The 19,474-nt window shown below is 40.9% G+C and overlaps 1 protein-coding gene across 36 annotated transcripts in view; it reads left to right on the top strand.

The window, feature by feature from the left end:
• The window catches only part of ARPP21 (cAMP regulated phosphoprotein 21), a 654,082-nt gene that overhangs the window by 495,218 nt on the left and 139,390 nt on the right, over positions 1-19,474 (top strand). For 33 of the 36 annotated variants that reach the window (XM_069007670.1, XM_069007667.1, XM_069007674.1 and 30 more), the window contains one exon: positions 15,833-15,994. The gene's annotated coding sequence lies outside the window, so the exon portion shown is untranslated. Of the gene's footprint in view, positions 1-15,832; positions 15,995-17,991; positions 18,461-18,707; positions 18,968-19,081; positions 19,121-19,474 lie in introns of those variants that run through there. The other 3 variants (XM_069007682.1, XM_069007683.1, XM_069007684.1) reach the window with 3 other exon arrangements.

Genomic DNA, 19,474 nt, shown 5'->3' with positions numbered 1-19,474 from the left:
GAAAAAGAAAATTGATTCTTGATCATCTGATAGTCTCTATCACAGATGAGAGAGGGAGAGGAAATCAGAGGGATTTGCAAGATTCAGGCTATGATCCTCCACAAGTCAGCTACTGGTCACTGGGAGAGCATTCAAGCTTTTTTGTGTAGTTTGTGCACACTTTCTCTCATGCCTGTTTTTTCTCTTTCTTGAAATATTTGAGAACCTTGTTTTGAAGTGGAATGTTGAAATCTTGGCATTCTTTCAAAAAATGTCTCTTGTTTACCAGACAGACCTTACAAGATTTTTGCATGAATAGCAGTAAGATGGTAAAAGGGACATCAGCATGCAGGTTTATTATTATTATGCAGACAAGGTGTATTTGTGGCTAAAAATGTTAATTAGGAATGTTATAAATTAGGAATCATTAGGTGCTTTTGAACAGTAAATACAAGTGTTGACATGCTGTTATGTGACTTAAAAATACATTTTCACCTGGAGTGACATGTATAGAACTGCAGGTCACTTTATTTTAGAGAGGATTCTATGGGTTTAGAGGGTGTTTCAGAAATGAATGATGACAATGAATAAAAGCATAGGAAAGCTCTCATATGAAGTGAAAAGTGATTACCTTAGAAATAAGAAGACTCAGAGTTGGCATAAAAGTAAAAAAAGTACTGAGTGGTGGCCAACAGGTGAGCCTCTATTGCAACGCTGGTGGAATTTAAATGGGGATGTTTAACACTAGAAAATGAATACTCCTCACCATGATACCAAAATTCTATGGGATATTGTTAGCAAAATTCATACACTTGAATATTGGTAATTTGTATGGATAACGAAAAATATCTAAAGTTTAGTGCTAGGAAAGAGCTTATAAAGAATTATTTCACTATTTCTTTTAGTGCACTGCAGGATCGGAAGGGGGATTCTGGTAGGATCAGATCCGTTACACTGCCTTCCACACATGCATCTGTGTGCACATTTCACCAATGGCCCCGCCTTTACAGGAAATTTAAGTGCAGTAAAATGAAAAAAATTCCATCACCTCACCCTTCGACCCTAGCGCAGCAAGCCCCAGGAGACACCTTACTTTTGTAGGCTTTTATCTAGTGGGAGAAGAAATTTCTCAGGAAACGCAGAGCTGAGCTTTGTCCTGAAAGGAAGCAGTTAATTCACTCCAGGATTAAGCCATCCTTCTTTCCAGCCCAGCAGAAAAGGGCTTCCTGGTTTTAGTGATGGAAGTGGAGTATGATTCCTTCTATTTCCCAGTCCCTTTGGACAGATAAATAGAAAAAAAAGGACATGAAAGTTTATGGTTGGGCCGTTGCAAAAATGAACTGATGGGGGAAAGCTTTCTTATGGCAACTGATATCAAACAATAACAACAAACACTTTCAGGAAGGCCTGAGATGCATGAGGAAAATGACCTGTATTTCTTCTTAACGAAAATGTATATTATTATATCACATTATTATTGTGACCCTCTTAGAACATTAGAAAGGAGAATGTGAGACAGGTACATTTCTTTTTTCTGCAGAATTACATGGAAAATGCTAGGATTTTCCACAAGTTGCAGCAACAAAAAGTATCATTTTCTTATCTTTGGTACATTAATTGCATGGAGTGCTTATAGGGTATACATGAAGTTCCAAAACATTGTTCTTTTTTCTTCTTGAATTGGTCTATTTTCTCAGCACAGCGTGGATTGACAACAGTAACTTGTCATTCACCTGAAAGTCCTTTCTAATTTCATAACTGATTTTTTTTCTTTGATTAAATTATATTATTGATTAAATTATATTTAAAAATACTTTCATTTGGACTTCCTTAATTTTTCCAGCTGCCATTTCTAGTCTCACCAGCCAGCTGAAGATATTTTTTATTGGAAATTAATTCTCTCAACACCTCTCACATAGTTAAAAAGCAAAACAAAAGAGAATCTAATTCAGCTGAGTGAATAATCCTGGAAGAACACCTACTACTGAGTACTGAATAATATAGTAGTACTTCAGAAAAATGAAATAAATTAATTCCTCCATTCCTGGATCCCTATTTGCAGGACATCACTGGCACAGCTGGGACTGAAAGTTTCTGACTTTATCAAAAACTGGGTGTGCAAAACAGACAGTTCCACTATTGCAAAAATGATATTGCCTCCTATTCTAGCTGTTGGGCACTGATCTGAAAAAAACCAAACATTTTGTTTTCCTCCCAGTCCACCTCCATGGACATAGTGTTTTATTGTTGGAACTGAATAATTGTTTTGGCCTGTGATCCATTGCTTCTCTTTCTTTTATTTTCCCTTCTGGCCCTGAGAAAGACCAGCAGTAACATCTGTTAGAGTTAAGATACACCGCAATGACTCTGCTGATACGGGAGCCCTGTAGCACATTGGCTGTGCAGGAGCAAGGAGATGGGCTTTTCTGTCTGCATGATCTATAACACCATGCAGCTAATTCAAGAAGAGTGAGCTATTTTTGGAGGTTACCAAATGACTCAGAATAAAGAAGCAATTGTGTAACAGATGCAAAACTGAACATTCAGATTATCTGTCTGTTAAAAAACTGAAAGAAAGCAACCTAATTTCAGTTCAGCTGCAGGGAGTAGGCTTCTCTAACAGCACCCCAAGTTAACTTAAAGCATGTTCCTGAATAGAGAAGCTTGGCCATCATGAGCCACAGATGCTTTAAAAATGAAACAACCCCTTTACCCCCTTCTGATGACAAATACGAATTCCAGTGCAAGAGATTTAAGCCAGTGTTTGATGTTGACTGCATTGCACCTAGAGTTTTAAATCCTATTATAAAATGATTATCTTATTAAATGAGGAGTTTAATAGTTTGCTTGTATAGTTGACAGTCAAAACAAGATCAGTAGTGTTTTCACAGAATAGGAAAAATGATAAAAATGATGAAGACTGAGTATGTACTAAGTGTCAGCTCTGTCAGGATCATGGGCTTGAGATATAAGTTTTAATATAACATTTCTCAAACCTTATTGATCATCCCTACTTAAAATTCACAGGTTCCCCTCATAATGCTTCAGGACCGTTGCAAATGTCACTACAAATTCAACACCTGGAAAGTTTTGCACTTGATTAAAAGTAAAAAAAACCCAACTGCAGTATTTACTCTTAAAAACTGAGACAACCGAACAGCCTTCATATTTCATCAGTTTTCTAAGACACTGTATTAGGTGCACTGCATGAGGTTAAAATAGTACATAACAAGAAATAAGTAATTTTAAAACTTAGCCACTGTTGTATAAACCTCATATAAAGATGAGTTGTAAAAATTAGGCTCAGGTGAAATCAGTGGCATGAATTCAACAGACCATTGTTTTCACCCCTGCTGTCAAAATTCTACTTTCTTTGACCAGATCTTGGGCTTAGAGGAAATAGTAGTAGTGAAGTGACTCTTATTGTACTGTAAGATAGGGTAACCTGATGTGAACAAGATAGGGTAACCTGATGTGAACATGCTAAAGTGGAACCACAGGATGGAGCCAGCAGTGGTTTACCTTTGCATATTGAGCTTTGAGGGGAAAAAAAGCCACATACACAGAATGAATTAGAAACATGGGCAGACTGATGGAGAACATACCCTGTTTTGGCTGAGATGAGGGCTGTCAGCAAATTAGCACTGGTTGAGTACATTGGTGGAATTTTTCCTGCTGTGCTGGATTTTTCAGGTTAATATGGTGAATTCCTTACTGTTTCTGTGCTGGAGGCTGGGTGTTAGAGAAAGCAAAGCTTGCAGGGCTGTGGGGAAGGGACAGAGCTGTGACAATCACTAGAGACAATCTCAGCCTGTGCTTCTCATACTTGTGACACCTACGCGCAGAGAAAGCTCTGCTTGTGAAGGGGAAACAAATTCAGTTCCACTGTGTTTTTTTATACTTGGCTCTCCAACTCTAATGAATGAAAATTCATCTGGAGAAACACTAATTGGGTTTGACACCACAAACACGCAAGTAATGGAAGCAGGTTTCTCATCTAGGCAATCTGATAATCTAACAAGCTGTCTCAATGAGAATAGCTAGTTTAGGGTCTTGTGACGTTATTCATTAGTTTTCTAACACCAATCTTTACAGTACTCTTCCCAGTTTGATGTATCTCCTTCTCTAGCTATAGGCTCTGTTTCTTTATACCCAAGATAATGCTTCTTGCTAATTTATTGACAATCACCAGCAAAGAACTATCACTCCCCACCACTTCACCCTTCTCACAGTATCTCTGAGGTGTTTGTTTCACATCGATGTCATTTTACCATCAGTGGCAAGGTGACCAGATGAGTTGATCAAGAAGGTGCCAGTAAGTATTTATGAATGGATATCTGGGAAATTATTCAATGCTGATTGTGCAAGAGAGATGGTCAAATACTATTGTATTTTTAGGAATGGTCAAACTGCAGGAGTGTAATAGTTGATTGCCCAGAGGAAATATCAAAATCCTGTGATTAGCTAGTTCTTTGTTCATGCCAGTGCAGGAATTTGAAAAGGGCAAATGGGTGAGAATGTTTGTAGTTCTGCGACCGTGGCAAGAAAAGAATAATAGAACTAACATATGTGTCTGTAAATAATAATGGACTGGCATTCTTAGGATTGCAGCAAAGCATCCTCTGTATCTTGTCAGAATTTAAAATCATCTACAATTCTCCTTGTACATCCTACATTCTTACTGCTTTTTCTGGTAATTGTTATCACTGTGAGAAGGTCTTCTTATTGAAAAATAAGTGTGTTGTTTTCATGTCAATCTAAAATAAAACTAATTTGCTGTTAGAGAATAACTGCATTTAACTGAAAGGGCAAATATCAGCTTCATTTTCAGGGACACAGGATTTGCAGAGAGAAAATGCGCTGTTCCATTCCTTAGCTCATCACAAAATTGTAATGTGAAGGGGAAAGTGCTTTGTATGCATAAATAAAAATCAACAAACACAGTGCATCTAACTATTTGTGTTGGAAGTTTCACACATTTCTTCTTTTATAATGAATCATAACATGAATGTAAATATCAATTGCAATCTTCCAAAAAGTAGAAAGTTTCAGCTACTATTTTTGGTCACTCACTGTGCAAATAAACACTTTGACTATCATAGGAAAAGCTGCTCATAAATGGAACATTTCTCAGTTTAGAAATACTTTGTCCTATAGTGTTTTATTTAGACTATACCTATAAATAGAAATCAGCTGCTGAGAAATGAGTTTACTATGCTAAATCATACTGTTTTATTTTGCTATACAGCTAATCATGGCAAGGCTAAAAAATAGTTAATAGGCAGTCTGTAAGATCTTATAAGATGACATTTGGAAATCCTGCAGTCATATTAGTCATTAGCCACGGCAATATTCTGCCATAAGGCAATGAGTCAGACGATTGATTAGAGAACCTCATCATGATATACCCTCTGGCATGAATATGGAGAGAGGGAAAGGAAAATGAGAGAGTGCATGGGACACAGGACAGTGCCATGGAGGAATAGAAGGGCAAAGAAAGTCTGAAATAGTTTATTTTTTTAGAGGTTAAGGGTAATGGAGAAGAGGGAAACAGCATAAATCATGGATCTTGGGGACCCACAAGGTGTGCTACCATCATACTTTGTGAGCAAAGTCCTGTATCACTGGAAAATCTTAATTTTTCTTACACATCTGGCATGGCATCTTGCTCTAGACACGAGGCAGCTGTTGGCCACCTTCCTTACAGGTGTTCACTAAAAGTTGTGGAGAAGACTGGCATTGAAACACTGTCTGCTTTTAATTCTGCCCATTTTCTCAAATGGATGTGTAGATATGTATGGCTTTACCAGCTATCAACGTGTGTGCTGAGGAGCATCAGCAAAACAGTGCACAAAAGCTGACAAAAGGCCTACAGGGAACACTGGACAAATGCTCACCCTTGAAAAAATTGCTAGGCACTGCAATTAAAAGGAAAGATCTTTGCTATTTAGGAGTTTGTGATGCTTTTACTGGTGGCCCTACTATGGCTCCCCTGCTGCTGTTTTGGAAATTAGCACACCACTTTTGGCTGTGATACTCAGATATGCAAGGCTGGGTACCTGCCCCGTCTTTGCAGTCAAGCTTAAAAGCTGCCAGCTCCTGGTAGGAGGAAGTCAGTACATAGAAAATACAGTTTACTGTACAAAGTATTGTACAAATAACAAGAATGAGAGACACAGCTAAGTGCAGCTAAAATTTTACTGCAGCGCTTTTTTTTTTTTAAATTCATGTCCCTAATGTGTGCTATTCTCCATAGCAGGGCATGATGACTTTAAGGACCTTACTGGCAGTATTTCCAAATGACCGGTCTGTCTTGGTTGTGTCCTGTATCAAATCATCAAATTCATCTAGGTCCTCAAGTGATCTGCAATTCTATCAAAAATTGGTGAGCTTTGTAATTTTACTCCTGCAGATTTGGTATCATTTGTTCAATATACTCATATGATGAACAGTCAGAAGTGCTTGTGCCTTCAATGCAGGGGACCTGACCGTAACATGCTCTCCATAAAGGCATTGTCTTTTATGGTGTTCACTGGCTTTCCTGGCTTGCTGGGCTCATCTCTTTTCTGAGGCATTTCAGGAAAGAGCTTCCGAGTTTTGTTTGTGTTTATAGAAAAGATATTACATTTATAATACAGGGAAAAGCTGATTTATTGGGGGTTTTTTTGGCTTATTTTCTAAGTATTCTGATTTGTATGAAAATACTCTCCCTGCAATAAACACTTACTATAACTACTTTATAAATAAAAATGAATAATTTATTGTTTGTGCTTTTAAAAACTGCGTTAATCAATATGAAGCATTTCAAAAGAATACATACAGATGATATTATTGGCAAACAAGATTGCTGCCAAGATCAATGTAAAACTCCCATCATCTTCAATGAGACTGTTTTCAGACTGGGATGTAGGAGGTTACATTTCTGCAGACTGCCATGACAGAAGTTCATAATGACAGATAGTACTTTCCCCAGAATTACAATAGCCAGAAGAAAGATCAGAAGAAGCAGCTGTGAAGAACAAACAAAGCCACCAGGAAACTGGTTGAATTTCTCAAAATTATCAATTCAATAAAAGGTAGAATCAGGATCAGAGCTCTGATATTTGAGGTCAAGACCTGGTTTCTGCCTAATGATGTTGTTTCACATGCAGCTTTCTTGGGTGATGCACAGCTCATCTTTTGCGGGCTCATATAGACGGAGGTCTTATATAGCATGCAACAGCAAAATCAATTGTAAGAACAAGCTTCTGCAGATTACTCCCAACAACCACTAATTAGTTTTCACAGCGGCATCTTGCCTTTCTCTCTGCCCTATCCCCACTCTTCTGAAGCACTTCCCTCTGTGTCACTTCTGTAAGCCTTGAAGCTCTCCTGACTTAGACAAAAAAGGCAAATGGGAAGAAGGCTTCATGCCTCATGTGCTCACATAAGCAGTGGATCACAGGGCCAGGTAACAGAGTTACAGATTTGAAAAAAGATTTCTGTTTGCCATGTCTGTCTCATTTTCAAATCATTTAATAAATCTTTTCTTCTTCATAAGAAATCTGGAGGGCCTATGTCTAATTCATCTTTGGGGGAATATGGTGATATAAACACATTTAATTTTCTTAAACAGCTAGAATTTCATGACACAAATAGTACAATAAACAAAAATACCGTGGAAAGCTACACAGCATAAGCATAATGCCATATGCCATTAAAATATATTTATTTTAATTGTCATATTAATCGGTTGATCCTGTGGGCTGTAAATTTATCACAAGTCTGGTCTCCATTAAGAATGGATCATAAGATTGTAACTGCAAATCCTTGTGCCACTTAATAGGTAAAATTAGGTGTCCCATTAGTCACAGTTGTGACTAATTTCACCTATTCTGACAGTATTATGAGCATTATGCAGTTTTTTTAATATCTTTGTATAAAGATTAGCTTAGCTGTTTTATTATGTTTGTGTCTTACTCTGTGATGTCTCATGTCTTTTGTGTAGCTGCTATTACTAATAGTCAGTACATGAAGGAGTCCAAGGACTACTCTTTTATTTAGAGTACAATTATTCCCAGATAACATTGGAAAACTATGAAGGTATCTAACATAGAAACTACTTTACATGGAAACAGTCATCAAGACTAGCAGCTAATGTGGTTCATTAATAACTACATTTTAAAGAAAATTATCTGCAATATAAACGGCCAACAAATAAAACAGAAGTTAAGGTCACGGTCCAATTTTTCAAGAGAATATAGGACATCTCTTATGCCAATCAAATAGTTTTTGAGAGCATTCTGAAATTTCTTTATGGGCATGTAAAGGTGACTGGGGATCATAATCTGGCCCTTTGTGACAGCCTCACATTCTCTGCCCAAAATATCAGGAAGCTTTGAATATAAAATAACATGTCCTATAGATATCTTAGTCCAGGGCTCTTGACCCCCGAGTCAGCAAAAGAAGATGAACTGCAATAGCCACAGAAAGCAGATGAAGCTTGAGAAAAACAGATTTCAGGAAGACTCTATCTATTTACACAGAGCAGCTGTACAATATCTGAGGAAAAATGGTGAATCCCTGAATCACATGTTGATTAAAGCTGGAATAGATGCCTTTTTTTCTGACTGCTAAACAAAGTAACTTTATTAGAATCAGAAAACTAATTTTATTCTGAGACCTACTCTCTTTCTGCATCTGTGTCTCTTTCTTCTATGTCTGCTCCTTGTTAAATTTCTGCCAGGAGCCTGCCTGCCCTCTAAAGCTCGACTTCTAGATATTGATTTAAAGAAATAATAGGAGTGTTTTTATACTTTTTGCTTCATAATGTACTCCTAATAACTTTTTGTAACATACATATCATGCAAAACAACATTAAAGAGAATGGGAGGACTGATTTTCAATTAATCTGAGTTTGGTTTTAGTTTTTAACTACAGAACATTCTCTGATATTAGGGAGTTTTGTAATTCAAACTGCTGATGAATAGCAGCCTTGGAATGAGATCTTAAATGAAGATGATGCAGCTTATTCTGTGGACCTTGCATCAGACCCTGAGAAAATTTCAAGTTATTTGCTGTGTAGGACCACACAGACCAAAGCATAGCTACCATCCCTTAGAGTTTTCACAAAGTTAAAGCTACATTGTGTGGCTGTGCTATACTGAACTTCCAGGGAATTATTTAATGCAATATGCTTCCTGGGTTTTCCATGACACTGGAAACTGATTAGACATTTAAAGTATATGGCATTAAAAAGAAAACAAACCAAATTTGGGAAAGAAAAAGCTTTTTTCACAACAAAGCAAATTTTCTTATCTGCAGCAGATGAGCAGTCGGAGTTAATATAAAGACAAAACATAGGTAAATGGCTCTAACAAATTAATCTTCATCATTCTAGGTGTCCCATGCTTGCTCTAAATGAATATGTCACTCATAGCTGGATATCCATCAACTCATTCATGACAGGATGGGATTTTGTCTCATTTGGCACTATATGCCTTGTATGTATTTGCATGGATACTGACTCCTGCTTTAGTAAGTTGGAGAGGCATACAAGGGCACTTCCTTTGAATGACAGGAAATAAATTTTTTGCATGTACAGGTTCCCCCAATCTTAAGGTAAGGTTTACTAGCCAGCAAATGGGGTAAGAGTTGCCACACTTTTTAACTAACCCATTCTTTCTCCCGTGACTCAGTAAATTTACCTTTGGCTGCCAGAATCCAATTTCTGTTGGCAGCATAGGCATTGAGACATGTACAGCTCGTGCAGATTGCAGCCTGTATCAGTACTTAGTGAGTTCTGAATTTCATTGCTAGGCTGTTCAGTGCCCCCACAATGTCTTTCAAAGTCTTCTAGGCTCTGGTTTATTGTATTACCTTTGGCAGTCTGAAATGCAGTAATTTGTATTTGTCACAACTGCCCTTCAACTGGTGTGGTGTTGGTACAACCTTGGGCTTTTTTGTCTTGTCTTTTTTTATCAGTGAGGGAGTCCAGTATTCTGAATAATTAAAACCACATAAATGGTTGATCTTGGTGATACACCATGCCACACTAAATGTCTTATGTAAAAACTATGTATTTTTATTTCTACTCTCTCATTTGCTTGAGCTATATTAAAAAATTCTCGTCATGAAAAATTAAAGATGATAAGAATAGCCATTATTATCCTGTTTACTACATGCAGCTGAGGTAGAGATATTTAGCTTTCTCCTGAGGAATGGTTTGATGTATATTTGTTTTCAATTAAATTTGCATATGCCACTTTAAAGAGAAAGATACTTTATTTATCTCTCTATTTGCTTTCACTAAGGAGGGAATAAAAGTTCCACATTCCCCCCCCCCCCCCCCCTTTCCTGCATCACTGCAGGAGAGCTCTGTATTGTGCATCATAAAGAGATTGGGAAGCTGGGTAATTAATCATGGGCTTTTATGTAATAGAAAGTTTAAAATTCATTAGCTTTATATCAGAGCGAGTGTTATGAGGGAGAACATGTTGTGAATGAGAGGGAGAGCCGTATAATTAAGGAAGTGTGTAAATAATAATGAAAGTCATTAGTGCCATTCAGTTTCTAAGAATGTCATAATGTAATTGGAGCATTAAAGTGAAATTTGCGATGACAAACATTAACGATACAAAAGAGAGAAAATGTGGTTATCTTTAGTTTGACAGATAATGTCAGCTTTCTTGCAAGGCCCAGATGGTGCACAGGAAAATGTTATGAACAGTTTTGTTTTAATATTTTTATGATGTGATATTTGGGGATACAATGTCACAAACACACAAGGAGGTTTACATTTGTGAACCAATAGTGCCTCTGAGTAGAGAGCCCAATGCTGAGAGACTGAAGCAGTATATAGGGAAAGTCTTGTCCCTGATGCAAGACTGTTGTTGCAATAAAGGTGAGTCACAGTGAAGCACATTATTATGTGGCAGTGAAATTTTCTGTCTATCTCTCTCTCTGGATATGCACTTTGAATCTTCCTTTCCTTTATTAAAGAAAAAAAAAAAAGAAAAAGAAAAAGAGGGGGAGGGAGAAAAGGAAGAAAATGATTTAACAATTATGCAGGAAATTATATGATGCTAAAATTGTACCATGTTCTGCTCTTTCAATGAAGGGACTTTCTACAGTTATTGCACATTGCAAAGGCTATAATTTTAGGGCGTGAAAAAATGTAGATTCCAAACAAAGGAAAATTTAAATATGTCTAGTGGATAAGGCAAGGCGAAACAAAAAGAAGGCAGCTGGAGAAAATTTGAGGGAACAGTATTATTTTAAGGGCAGTGACTTAGAAATAACTATGCTTAAGACTCCAAGACCTGAAAGGCCGAAGACCTCAAAATGCTGGAAGCTTAAGCATCTGTCTTTGTGTTCTGTCCGTGAAGTACACTGTTGTGGGATTTCCTACTGCCCCCATCACTTGGTGCCAAATGTACCTAATTTGTACATAAGCAGTCATTCATTCTTTACTGTCTCTTTTCTGCAGCTCAGTAGCCAACACAAAAGTTGATTCCAAGTGTTGAAGATGAAATGTTGCAAATTGCTAAATTAATGCTAATTAATCTCACATTTGGTTGACAGTTTTAAGAAAAGGGACACTGGTCCAAGTGAATGAAAGTGGAGAAGTGAGGGTGCTTACCTCAGTAGGGTTTTAACCCATAGCCCTTTGAAAAACCTCTAAGATCTCCAACTGTATGACAAAGGCCACATTTTTTCACCACTGACAGAACTTGAGAGGCTTTTTAAATGACATAGCAAGAATTATTCTCTGCTTACTGTAGGGCTGCTGCCACTTTTGGGATCTTTGAGTAGGATGGTTCAAAGTCGAGTCACACTGACTATGCCAAATTTTGATTACGTATCTGCCTTTTCTGGTCATTTTTACTGAGGATGAACAAAACCAGTGTGATGATACATAAGCTGTGAAAAGAGGGTGCCTCCAGCAGTTTGTAAAGGGCTGTTTTTGGAAAGTGTGATTTAGCACCGGTTGGGTTTTTTTGTTTGGTTTGATTTGGTTTTTTTAGGTGTTTTTTCAGGTTGCTCCTGTTCTTTGGCACATCTGCAAACAATTTTGCATGTAAAGCACAACATGGCTTTAAAGGGGGCAAGTACTTAATTTCACATGGGTTGTGAAGGGAGCTGATCTGACAGAAAATTCTGTTACTCTCATGAGTCTCTCTATTGTGGGGGGCATCCTCACCTCCTCTTGAACAAGTTTCATGGCCAATGTTTTATTTTTCTGGTGCTTCCCTAAATGGATGAGTTAATAAGGCTGGTCAGTGTGAGCCTCAGAGAATACACTGCAGTGAGGTAGGGTAGGCAGCAGGAAACCAACCCATCCAGGTTACACAGATGCTGTGGCTAGGATTCTTTCTAGAGATTCCAGTGTCAGAAGTTAAACACTATTCTTAAAATTTTTAAAGGAAAATTGAAAATGGTATCTGGTTGAAGAGTGTCAACATAGTACTGTAGTATCAAGTGACTTGTGAAAAATACCTGCAAGGTAAGCCTAGGCCTCATGTAAATTGGGAGCCTTTTCTTACATTTGAAACATGAATTTCAGAGAAGACTAGACCTTCTAGAAGAAAAAGTTAAGAGGGTACCACGTTCAGGGGAATTTCAAATGGATGAGTTGGTAGTTAGTGAGTACTCAGAGTTACATGGGCTGATTGGCACAGCAAATCTTCCTTTTTTCACCTCCAAATCAACATGCCAACTTCATTCTCTAGGTTTTCATATGGTGTCCAATCTACAGCTAGGGTTATGGTCTTCTCAAAAATATACTTGGTTTTGAGTGTTAAACCAAGCCTACAAGCATGTTTTATTGCTATTCTTGATACTGCTCTGGCAGGATTTCTATAAGGTAAGTGGGGATTCCTCTTGAGATTCTTTTTTTCTTCTTTCCCCCTCTCTGTCACTTCCTGGATCCACTTGCTTACCCATGAAGTTCCCTGGTCCCTCAGCTTCCCTTCTTCCAGGACACCTTACAGGCAGATGTATGTCTCTGATGTTTTAGCAGTGAGAGAGACACTATATACCTGTGTTGAAAGCCTGTATTATCCACATCTTATTGTGGTAGCTGAAAATTGCCACCAAAGCTTGTCTGCTGGCCAGGTGTGCTGGAAGGTAACCTATGCTTTATACTTTGCTTCAGACAAAGTGCTGTAATAAAGACTTTTCTTGGTAAGATCTTGATGGGAAACTGCTTTGTGCCAGTGAAGTTGTTTGTGACTCTTATGGCTCCTATGCCAAGGGCTGTAACTACTCTCCGGCAGATGCTGTGTTTGTCATGTCTCCTTAGAGCCACTTCTATTTGTGAGCCAAGCAGTTCCTGGGCTCTTAGGTGACCCTGAGCCATTGGATTATTAAAGCTCATAAATCCAATTGAGAGAGTTTGGAATTTCCTCAGCTGGATTTCTTCCCTACAGTACTCTAATATGTGCAGGTAGTGCACACTCTACAATGAATTACAGATCTCAAGATAACCAACTGACTGCATTCCCTGCCTGGGACTGTCCCTCCTCCTCTTTTTCTCACCATTTTCTCTCGTGCCCATTCTAACACCACAGTTCACAACACTCTAGCTGACTCTCCTCTTACTCACCACTGTGTGTTTTGTAGCTTTGTCCTATTGTGCATGCGACACATATATATTATAAAAAGTACCATTATGCTAAGTTTCTACATCAGAGATATGTTTCTGTCCAGTGCAACTGAGAGCTGCCCACTGCTTGAGTATCTCACGCTGTCACAGCTCTTTCAATGCTGTCAGCAATGTGACTGAGTCGGAAGGATACCAGGCTGAGCCCTTTCTGTGGTCTCTGGACTACTTTGGAACATCCTTTTTGGAGCTGCCAGCCACCCGTCAGCCCATGAAACAGTCCACTGCCCCACCTACACTGTGACCAGAAAGTCCCCCAGTCCTCCTGCCTGTAAATGTAAATTGAGGAAAAGGCTACAACACGAGAAACCATTTGCACAAATGCTAGCTGTCAAAGCCAGAGTTCAAATTCCTGCTCATCTTAATCTGAAAGTCACAGCCCATCAGTGCTGCAGGAGCTACAGTTTCCAGTCTTAGGGGGGATCAGGCAACTTTTTTTTGTGGGGTGAGGAACTCCACACTGTAATATCCTTTTCAAGGTACACAGATATGGCACATCAAACACTTTGGGATTTCTAAAAGAAACTAAGAGGGGATTTGAATTGTCAAATACAAAGAAATGATTCTTTGCTTTTAGTGGGGAAAAAAAAGCTGTCTCAGTCCCTCTAGCAACAGATTATATTTTTAAAGGGTTGTTCATTGATCTTTCTCCAAAGAAAGAATCTGAGATTTCGGTACCTGATCTTAATCCTAATGAAATCCATTGCAAAATTCTTACTGAGTTCATTGGAAAGAGCATAAAGCTTCATTTTTATTTTGTCAAATCTGAGACACCAGGACATGCTTTACACAAATTGCTTGGGTAATTTTCCTTTACTTGAGATATTGTAGCTGCAAAAATATTTCAGCTCTTCCTGAGAAGTATTTAAAATGGGAGCAATTTGGCTATATTTACATATTGTAAAGTGCCATTTTAAACATAAGCGCGGTATTTTTAAGTCCATCTGCAAATTATGCATGATTAATTTGTTTGTAACGTGTAGGACATAAAAATGGAATGAAGTTTAAAAATAAATAAAAACCCCTAAAACTGATCTTTTTCACATAAGATTATGATAAAATATATCAAAAGTTAGCTTATCATATTGTTGTGCGTCAAACTGAATCATTCCATAACTCCAAAACACAATAGACTTTGTGTTAGGGTTTTTTTTTCACTGAGAAATGACTAGAAGCAGCAGCAATGTGCAACCACTTGTGCATGCTTTTATTAATGTATTTAGTAACACTACATGCCTTCTGTCCCAAGAATCTGGGATTGCAGAACTGCAAGAAGCTCTGTATGTTTGTCTGTATCTCCTACTTCCAGTCTGACCGGGTTTTGAGAGTCCAGTAAGGTTTTCTTGATGTCTAAGTGAAATTAAGATACCATAGCTAGAAAGTGTGCTCGCAGTGAACAGGTAATATAATCTGTTGTCATGCTTTGGAAATACCTTGAGCTGAAGCACTTGGTGTTGTCTGTAGGAATTTTGTGTACATATAGTTCACATATGCTTCACCTCTATATGGTGGTCCTATTGCACAAGGGCACTTGGCAATACCAGAATCCTAAACCACTTGTGCTGCTGGTTAATTAATTACATGCTTTATTCAAGAAAGTATTTGGTGAAATAGGTCTTGTGTCTTTTCTTTTTTCCCCCAATTACCCTCGAAATTTGGCCGGGTAACAGACAGAAAAAGTGTCAGAGGTCTGAATAGTTGATCAAGCTCTGTTTCTGCTTAAACACACAGCTTCTGCTGACTTTCATGAAGCTTAAATGGATAGTTATCCCTGTCCATCTTTACAAATCAGGACAGGCAGCAGCAAGTCATTACTGTGGTTTGCCACCTCTTCAATATTATGATTGTGCAATGATTGTGATTTTTCTTTCTACAAAGAAAAGTCCTCAAGAAAGGGATGTAGGCTGCATATTCTGTCAGATTAGTATCTGACTGAGAAGGTCTGAGGTGACTTCTTAACAAAGGAAGGCAATTTCACGTATTTGCACATGCTGTGTTTGATGCTGCTCAACCTTCTGAGTTGAAAAACTACATTACATGATACTGGAGTGATACTGGTTGGTTTTTTTTCCGCCCGATTATTTCCATTGGTGTTGCTGTAGCTGGCATCTTTCAGCATTTGGTAACTTGCTCCAGGCACATCCAGCCACATAGGAGAGGGTGGAATGAACTGCCAGACTACAGCTTGGATTAATTTTTATCTCCTTACAGATCTGACGTATAGTTTTGGCTCTTCCCACTCTGAAGACACTCCAGTATCTCAACGGTGGGAGACAAGCTGTGGACACGTGGCTGTTTTACATCTTCATTGTGTCTAGTGACTGGAGCAGGGTTCTGAAACATTCACTAGTCTCATCCCGTTCCCTTCTGGAGGTGAGTTGCAAGGCATTTAGTGAAGGCATGAGTGAGTACTGCTTTTGTGTCCTGGTGCAGTGTGCATTCTCTCCCTTCTCTGGGTACCCTGCTTGGGAGTGAAGGAATGATTGGCAGCAGCCAGGTGAAGTCCTCTCCAATTTCACTGTGTGTTCAGAATAGTTTTGATAACCAGCTTGGAAAATTAACTTTGGTCCATTGTTGAGATGGCTGAAACATCAAATGGCAAAAAGCAAAGAAGTGGTCCTTGCCCTGTCACTGGGTGTAGCGCACTAGTGCCATTTATAGCCTCTCTGCTGCTCTTTTTGCTTTCAGATGGAACCTGTAGCACAGTGTGGGACTATGTTAAAGAATGAAATTAAAAGTAGATGGAGCCACACGCGACCATCCTAGGAGGGAGCCACATCAGGAGGTGCATTAGCAGAACAGGTTTTGGTGTGCCTGGCTGAATGCCTCTGATGACTTGAAGCATGCACCAAGAGCCGGCTAATGCACACCCTGTTGTGGTTCATCACTCACTGCATTCTTCCAGTCTGATTCCATTCAGCAGTCCCCAGTAAAAGCAGGTGTTTGCTTCTGAGGGGAAAGAGGTATTCCAGGGGTGCAAGGATAATACATACTAAAGCAAACATTTCCCCACAACTCTCCCCCAGCTGTCTGTATATTTGTCCATATTTACTGGTACACGAGTTCTACTATATTCATTAATCATGGCAAACTGTCTTCTCTAACTAGGGCTTTCTGAAAGCACATCATGAAAGGAGTGCATTTTTAACTGTGTATTTTAAATAAGAATTGTCTGTCTGTGGGAGTTGGATTATTTGTATCACTGAAGACAGAAATGATCTCTATATTTCATAGGACCTTGCTGCTTTGTACTTATTGACTGTTTATTTTTCATCCATAGGATTACTAATTGCAGCTAGTACCAGACTCTTCTGTCTCCTTTCAGGTTATTGTAGTAGAGGGCATTGTACCAGATGCATGGTTATTCACAGACATGCATTTCCAGCAGCTGAATTGCTGGATCTGCTCTAAATGATCTATGGCAATTACATTTGGCGTTGTACAGCTATAATTTTACTGCATATTAATAGCCACCTAGCAAAGAGGTAAATGCCCTTTTCTCGGCTGGGTGCAGAATGAATGCCTGGATGTATTCAATTGGGTAAAACGAGGCCCGGGTTTTAAATGCATAGCAGCGGTTTTATGTATCGGAAACGCGTGTGCTGGTGAATTGCCTGTTTTCCTCTGCCTTGATGGTGTGCAGCAAGGCTCCGAGGGAAACATCATCAAGCCAGATCCTAGATAGAGACATGCTGGGCAGGGGAGGGGGAAGGGGATCATGTGCCCCCATTTTTTAGTGGCTCATCTGCTACCACCCAAAATCTGCTGCAGTCTTTTTTTTTTTTTTTTTTTTTTTTTTTTTTACTCCTTTCAGCAGCTCGGCTGCCTAAAGGCTGTCAGGTTTCACCAGCAAAAATAATAATTAAAACCACCCTCCCTAGACCTTTCACTAAAGATGTCCTTTGGAGTCAAGGCCCATTTCCTTCCCTCTTTATTTTTCTTGGGGGGCGTGTGTCGGGGGCGACAAGGAGTGGGTGGGAGCAAATAACAAGGAATCGGAGGGGATTAACGAGCTTTCTCCTTATTAGCCCCGCTCGGGTGCTTTGTCTCTGCTCCTGGCTGCGGATGGGCTGACGGGGAGGGCTTGGGGGGGGGGGGGGGGGGAAACAGTGTGACTGGAGGGGCCGGCGTGCGGGAAGCCACACGCACACGGGCGGACAGACGGACAGATAGATAGACAGACAGAGCCGCCCCACACACAGACAGACACCGGCCCGGCCGGGCATCTCCGGGCCCTGCGCGGGGCTGGGTGGGGTGAGGGCGGGCAGCGCAATGGCGCCGGGGCCAGCGGGTCCTGTGCGGCAGCCGGGGGAGCGGCAGCCGGAGCGGCGGCGCTGAGCGCAGCGAGCGCGGAGCCGGCGAGCGGCGGAGCCGGAGCGCGGCGCTGCCTGCGGTCCGGGGCGCACCACGCTGCGTGGGCGGGGAGAGAGAGAAAGGCAGAGGGAGAGACTCGCAGACAGACAGTACAGCCCGGGAGCGCGGCAGATAAAGGACGGAGGACAGGGAGAGAGGAGCGAGCCAGAAGGGGATCCAGGCAGGCGCCGGGAGCGGACAGGCAGAGGCGGGCGGAGCGGCGGACCGGGCCGGGACAGGAGGCGGCCGGCGGGTCGGGCGGTGCCGCCGCGGCCACCGCGCCCGGCCAGCACCGCGGCGCGGCGGCGGATCTCCTCCCGCGGCGGAGGCGGAGGAAGAGACCATGTCTTTCAGGAAGACAGTCACTGTACTGTAACAGCAGCGTATCCGCAGCAAAATAAACAAACCGGCCAACCAAAAATACCAAACAAACAAAAATAGCCCGAGCCGCCAAGACGCTGGGGGCAGATCCCGTTTTCAGGCAAGGTAAAAAAAAAAAAAAAAAAAAAAAAAGGAAAAAAAAAAAAGAACGAAAAAAACCAAAAACAAAACCCAAGGAAACCAAAGCAGAATCTGTCGACATTTGTGTGGCGTGATGTTCTTTGTTGTCGCGATTTTTTTTCTTGTCTATTTTTTTTTTCTTCCAGCATGTGTTTTCTGTCATTTCGTTGGAGTCATTCGCCCCATCCCCCCCACCCCTCCCCGTGATCTTTTAATTTTTGAGGTCAGGGCGGCTGGAGCATGTGGAGCGGAGAGAGAGGGAAACAGGAGCTGTCTGTGCAACCGGGGCTTGCCTTTATTGCGTGCGATGGGCAATTATTAATAGCGGCTACAGGATTCCGGCTCTAAGATGTGGTTTTTATTAGAGGGGGAGGGAAAAGAAAAGGAAAAAAGGGTGTCGCTCGTAGTACGGCGGGGCAGGATGCTATCGGTGCTGGAGCGGGCGCCTCGCATGGGACTGCGGAGCGGCAGCGTAGCGGTGGTGACAGCCAGGTAGGGCGGGAAGGGCTCGCCGCGGGTCTCGGCGCGGTCGCGGGGCCGCCTGCCCCGAGGAGGGCGGCGGCTTCCCAAAGTTTCGGCCGCCCGCCGGTCATCGCCAGAGGCGCTGCTGGCGGGAGCAGAGGCGGGTCGGGGTCGGGCGCGGAGGTGAGGTGGCCGGGAACCGGGTTGGGGCGGGGGAGACGAGCGCCAGGGAGGGGGTCTGCGGGGGGAGATCGCCCTCCGCCTAGTCGTCATTTTAGCTAAAATGGATCAAACTCTTAAGAAAATTCCAACTTTTACTGGCTGATTTGTGAACAGCATCGCGGGATCCGCTTTCAAAGCCGTGTTTGCTGGAGGGCAAGCCTGGGCTGCTTGGACTGGCATTGTTCTTAAGGGTGGCGATGTGAGTGCAACAGATTTACTTGATGCTTCCTTAGCATCTCTGTTTGCATGCAGTGGAGGAGGCTCACAGTCCGGGAGTTACAGCCGTATTGTTAGGTGTCCTGTTTTCACAAAAAG

Source organism: Aphelocoma coerulescens, chromosome 2 (assembly GCF_041296385.1).
Source record: "Aphelocoma coerulescens isolate FSJ_1873_10779 chromosome 2, UR_Acoe_1.0, whole genome shotgun sequence".
Taxonomy (NCBI): Eukaryota; Metazoa; Chordata; class Aves; order Passeriformes; family Corvidae; genus Aphelocoma; species Aphelocoma coerulescens.
This window is presented reverse-complemented; position numbering and strand designations above follow the sequence as displayed.